Genomic DNA, 6,465 nt, shown 5'->3' on the forward strand with positions numbered 1-6,465 from the left:
ACAGTCTAGAAGGGGGAGACAGAGAACAAAGGAAGAATGGACTTCTTCCTTTCACCTGCTTCTCAGACGTTCTGAGAAGCTGTTTCTCACAAAATCCAGCTGGCTGAGATCACCACACAAACTCTCTTCAAAGCTGATTGAGACACTGAGTATCAGTGAGTTTTAGGTGGTTAGTAGGGGTTTATCTCAGTAAGGGGGGAAACCTGTGTGGGCTGTTTCTGATCAGGCTGCCTTGAAATACATGCATAGTGCTCACCTTAAGGAGAGTGCTTTTATTACTCAGTGCTGCAGTTGAGCTCTTTGAGAATTGGGTATTTCTTCCTTCATTATTCAAGTGGATAATGGGATGGGCTGTTGGTAGATCAATGCCCAGCAAATGCCCACCCATAATTTTGACTCGTAAAACGAAACAAGACATCTGCAGACTCTGGGAGTTAATTAATGGACCTCAAACTTATCAAACACCAAAAGACTGGAGGAATTGGAAAGTTCCAATTAAAAAGTAAAGGCTTGGCTGATGAGGGTGTGTGGGAGGGGGAAAAGAACACATTAGGGGCTTTTGGTAACAAAAACCAGCACAAAAAAAAGGAAGCCAAGAAAATAGCAACAGAGTTACAGAAAATAATGGCCACTTCAGAAAGCTATCATTAAAAAAAGCCCTGCCAATCACATGCTGATTGAATTTACAATGAAAAACATACTCTGTACTGCACACAGAGAGCACAAACGTTTTTCAAATCATTTCAAAATTCAGGTTAAAGATTTTCAATGCTTTATCAAAGATAAAGCAATCGGTCATCAGTGGTCACTCCACAGAACATTTACAGCTCATGAAAAGAGCTAAAGAGATCGGTGTACTCACTCAAAGGAATTTAATACCATTAATTTCAAAAATTTTCAATTTATCAGATCCTGTGGTAGGAATTATTTATTATTTAAGAGTTGAATGCTGTATAAACTTAACAAATGTGAAATAATGATTGTTAGAATTGGAAATTCACTGTGCAAACTCCCCCTAACACAAATCATCTTATGGGTTTGTGCAAAATTCCTTAGAAACAAATTACCTGCCCTCTTTGACCTCAGACTTACATTCAAACAAATGCACTGAAGAGACAGTTAAGGGAAAAAGATAAAACACTGAAGGATGAGGAAGCTTTCTAAAGGAATTCCTTAGTAAAACATTTTACAACTTTAAGAAGAGGACATTGTTTTAGATCCTCTATAGCTTGCATTATTTGATAGTCTTTCTTAGCAGTTAAGCCCAGGCGTTGGTGGTGAGATAGATGAGATCAAGATTCAGTGAGTAGGTTGGTATTAGAGAAGCTAAGTTTGGGGGCTGGGTTGTAGTAGGAAATCAGAGAAGAAAGGTAATAATAATAATAATAATTATGGTACTTGTTAAGCACTTACTACGTGCCAAGCACTGGGGTATATACAAGTAATCCACACTGCTTTGGGACAAGGCAACTGAGTGTTTTAAAGTGGTAAGGCGTGTATGTTTGATGATTTGTAACCAATGGTAAGGAGTTTGCTGCAGAGATGGAAAGGCAATCGCTAGAGGTTCTGGAGGAGTGGGGAACCATGGACTGAACAATTTTGTAGAAAAACTGATCTGATTATCTTGTTCCTAGCCCTAGTGCTTGGTACAGGGCTTGGCACATTATAAGCACTTGATAAATGCAACTATTGTTTTTGTTATTATTGTTATTATTGTTCCATATATATTGATTCCCTACTGCATGCAGATCCCTTTAATAAGCCTTATTGGGAGGTTGTAAGAGAAGAGAAAGAGTTGGGCCCTGCCCTTAAGGAATTTCCAGTTTAGGAAAACAGAGCAAATGCATACACAAACATGAAAGTATCAGGCATAAAAGGGTGAAAAATAGATCAAAAAACAACCACAAGAACAATGTTCACATAATAATTGGCAGTACTAGACATAAGAGCTAGAAGCCAGCTGGAGTAATAAATATCATCAGGCTCCCTGAGTTCAAGCATTAAGTCTAGTACAATTAAAATGCCATCTGCATAGATCCATTAGATACTTAATAAGAAGGTATTCATCTTGGAGTGCACCTTTGGAGAGCCTTTTGGTGTGTTTTTCCTGTGATTCAATTGACATTTTTAGTTGGATACATCCCTCTTTTACATATTGTTCATACTAGTCATACTACTGTTTATTCTCAGTCTCTTTTGCAAGCTCCTCCTCCCCCTCCCACCCCCTTACTGTAGGGGTTCCTCAAGGTGCAGTTCTTGGTCCCCTTGTGTCCTCGATCTACACTCACTCCCTTGGTGACCTCATTCACTCCCACAGCTTCAACTATCATCTCTGCACTGATGACACCCAAATTTACATCTCTGCCCCTGCTCTCTCTCCCTCCCTCCAGGCTCACATCTCCTCCTGCCTTCAGGACATCTCCATCTGGATGTCTGCCCACCACCTAAAACTCAACATGTCCAAGACTGAACTCCTTGTCTTCTGTCCCAAACTCTGCCCTCTCCCTGACTTTCCGTCACTGTTGACGGCAGTACCAACCTTTCTGTCTCACAAGCCTGCAACCTTGGTGTCATCCTTGACTCCACTCTCTTGTTCACCCCTCACATCCAAGCCATCACCAAAACCTGCCGGTCTCACCTCCGCAACATTGCCAAGATCTGCCCTTTCCTCTCCATCCAAACCGCTACCCTGCTCGTTCAAGCTCTCATCCTATCCCATCTGGACTCCAATCTCCCATCCTCATGTCTCTCCCCACTTCAGTCCATACTTCACGCCACTGCCCAGATTGTCTTTGTCCAGAAACACTCTGGGCACATTACATCCCCCTGGTCTGGAATGCCCTCCCTCCACACATCTGCCAAACTAGCTCTCTTCCTCCCTTCAAGGCCCTACTGAAAGCTCACCTCCTCCAGGAGGCCTTCCCAGACTGAGCCCCCTCCTTCCCCTCTCCATCCCCCTGGCCTTACCTCCTTCCCTTCCCCACATCACCTGTTTATATGTATATATGTTTGTATGTATTTATTACCCTATTTATTTATTTTACTTGTACATATTCTTTTTATTTTATTTTGTTAATATGTTTTGTTTTGTTCTCTGTCTCCCCCTTCTAGACTGTGAGCCCACTGTTGGGTAGGGACCATCTCTGTATGTTGCCAACTTGTACTTCCCATGCGCTTAGTACAGTGCTCTGCACACAGTAAGCGCTCAATAAATGCGATTGAAGGAATGAATGAACCTGTATAGTACCGCCCCGTAATGGGATCAGAGAACTTTTTTGGTATTATGAACTTGAAAATACCCCTATGAGATCATTATTTTTTTAAACCATCTTGTTTTGATGCCACATTTTCCTCTGAAGGGCTTTACAAAAAATGCTGAATTCACCATTTGTGACCAGAATTGATAAATCATATTTCAATCAATCATATTTATTGAATGCCTACTTGAGTGCAGATCACTGTATTAAGCACTTGGGAGAATGCAACCTAACAGAATCAGTAGATATGTTCCCTGCTTTTAATGAACCTGTGGTCTAGAGGAGTGCTGTCATTCCAACATTCCAACATAGAGTGGCCTAATAATGTTAGCAAGCTTTCACTGACAAACTTGTAAAAAAAAGAACCAACCAACTAACTATTGTAATTTACTGAGTTGAAAATGTTTTTGAGTTGAGTGAGGACTATGTAGATATCCTGGTTCTGCTTTCCACATTATTCTTGCAGCTGTCTAGCAGTGAAGCCACGTCAATACTATCGAGTCCAGATCTAAAGCCACATCAGTTTTGAGGAAGTATTTTTTCTGCCAGCTGCTCAATTATATTTTTTTAAATGGTATTTGTTAAGCGCTTACTATGTGCTAGACACTGTACTAATTGCTGGGATAGATAGAAGTTAATTGGGTTAAACACAGTCCATGTCCCACATGGGGCTCACAGTCTTAACCCCCACTTTACAGATGAGATAATCAAGGCACTGATAAGTTGAGTAATTTGCCCAAGGTTTCACAGCAGACAAGTGGCGGTCAACATTACTATGGCTGGAACTTTTCCAGCAGGGTCTGAAAGAAATATCCCCCAGTGTTTTTAGCATGACATGATTGCTCTTTCTCTTATATGAACAGACAACTTGTATAGCTTTGAATCAATCAGTCAGTGTTATTTATTGAGCACTTAACTGTTTCGGAGCATACCACTAAGCACTTGGGAGAGTATCTTATGACAGAGTTAGTAAACACGATTCTTCCCACTCTGAGATTATACACGGCAGATCGGTAAACTTTCTGGCTAGCTTTGACAGGAGATAAACTCAAGATTGGTTTGATGTAAGCGATAGTGAAGCCAAAAATCTGTTGGTATTCATGCACAATCAGCATTACTGAGTAAGTTGTACACCTCCAGAGTTGGAGTTGTTCTGCTTGAAGTTTGATTTCTTGCCTTCAGAACATCTGAATGGCATGGCAGAAATGTTAGTTGGTTGATCATAATAAAACTGCTTCGGGTCACTTGTAGTGGAATACTAGCCCGTCTGTTGATGGCTGAATGAGAACTTGGTTGACCAATTCATTCATTCATTCAATCATATTTTTTGAGCACTTACTGTGTGCAGAGTACTGTACTAAGTGCTTGGAAAATACAATTCAGCAAAAATAGAGACACTGTACTAAAAGTGCCCACAAAAGGGCACTTTCCCTGCCCACAAAAGGCTTACAGTCTAGAAGGGGGGAGAAAGACATCAAAACAAGTAAACAGGCATCAACAGCATCAATATAAGTAAATAGAATTATAGATCTAAACACATTGTTAATATAAATAATAAATTATAAATATGTACATATATACATACGTGCTGTAAGGGGGAGAGCAAAGGAAGTGAGCCGGTGCAATGGGAAAGGAATAGGGAACAGAGAAAAAAGGGGCTTAGTCTGGAAAAGCCTCCTGGAGGAGGTGAGCCCTCAGTAGGGCTTTGAAGTGGGGGGAAGTCATCTGGGGCTGTGGCCCGGTTGGTCACCAGGTGGGAATTGATGACTTTTAGGGATGGAAGAGCATCATGGGAGCTTTACTGTAGACTGAATAAAACTCTTCAAGACCTAATCAATCTATCAATCAATAAATCAACTGTATTAATTGAGTGCTTACTGTGTGCAGAGCACAGTACTAAGGGCTTGGGAGGGTACACTATAACAGAGCTGGTAGACACATTCCCTGCCTACATACAACAAGCTTACAGACCAGGGGATGATAATAATAATAATAGTAGTATTTGGTAAGCAGATTACTATGTACCAAGCACTGTACTAAATGCAGAGGTAGATACAAGATAATCAGGTCCCACATGGGGCTCAAAGTCTAAGTGAGAGGGAGAATAGCTATTGAACACATTATATAGGTGAGGGAACTGAGGCATAAAGAAGTTAATCGAGCAATCAGTTGTATTCATTGAGTGCTTACCATTTGCAAAGCTCTGTACCAAGAGCTTAAGAGAGTACGATACAGCAGAGTTGGTAGATAATTTCCTTGCTCACGACTAGAGGGGGAGATGGACATAAATATAAATCAGTAAGTGTGATGGGGCTAAGGGAGGGGTGAATAAAGGGATGAATCCAAGTGCAAGTGTGAGTTGTGACTTGTCCAAAGTTACACAGCAGGGACAGGCCAGAACTGGAATTAGAACTCAGGTCCTGCTGACTCCCTGGCCCGTACTCCAACCACTAGCCCATCCTGCACTAAGGCCACTTCTTATCAGCAAAAATGTCTGTTGTTGATCTATGCTTCCAGTAACTATTTGGGCTTCCAGTAACTATTTGGGCTCACTATCATTTCTGTCAGATCTGTTCTGGTGTTTTCTTTTGGCAAGAACATCTACAGATGTTGAGTTTTATACTGTAATCTCACAGACACTTAGGACAGTGCTCTGAACACAGTAAATGCTCAATGAATTGATTGATTGATCAGTCTCAAGATTAGTGTTTTCAGAATAGAAGAGTGAGTCAAGTGTATTCCAATGTGCAGGCTAGCTCACAAAGCTCACATGATGGTGACTTTTGAGGGTGGGACTGTGACGGTGCCAGCAGGATTCTCAATCTTCTGGCCCCAAGGCAGCATCATCATCATCATCAATCGTATTTATTGAGTGCTTACTGTGTGCAGAGCACTGTACTAAGCGCTTGGGAAGTACAAGTTGTCAACATATAGAGACAGTCCCTACCCAACAGTGGGTTCACAGTCTAAAAGGGGGAGACAGAGAACAAAACCAAACATACTAACAAAATAAAATAAATAGAATAGATATGTACAAGTAAAATAAATAAACAAATAAATAAATAGAATAATAAGTATGTACAAACATATATACATATATACAGGTGCTGTGGGGAAGGGAAGGAGGTAAGACGGGGAGATGGAGAGGGGGACGAGGGGGAGAGGAAGGAAGGGGCTCAGTCTGGGAAGGCCTCCTGGAGGAGGTGAG

The sequence above is a fragment of the Tachyglossus aculeatus genome, chromosome Y2 (assembly GCF_015852505.1).
Source record: "Tachyglossus aculeatus isolate mTacAcu1 chromosome Y2, mTacAcu1.pri, whole genome shotgun sequence".
NCBI classification, from domain to species: Eukaryota; Metazoa; Chordata; class Mammalia; order Monotremata; family Tachyglossidae; genus Tachyglossus; species Tachyglossus aculeatus.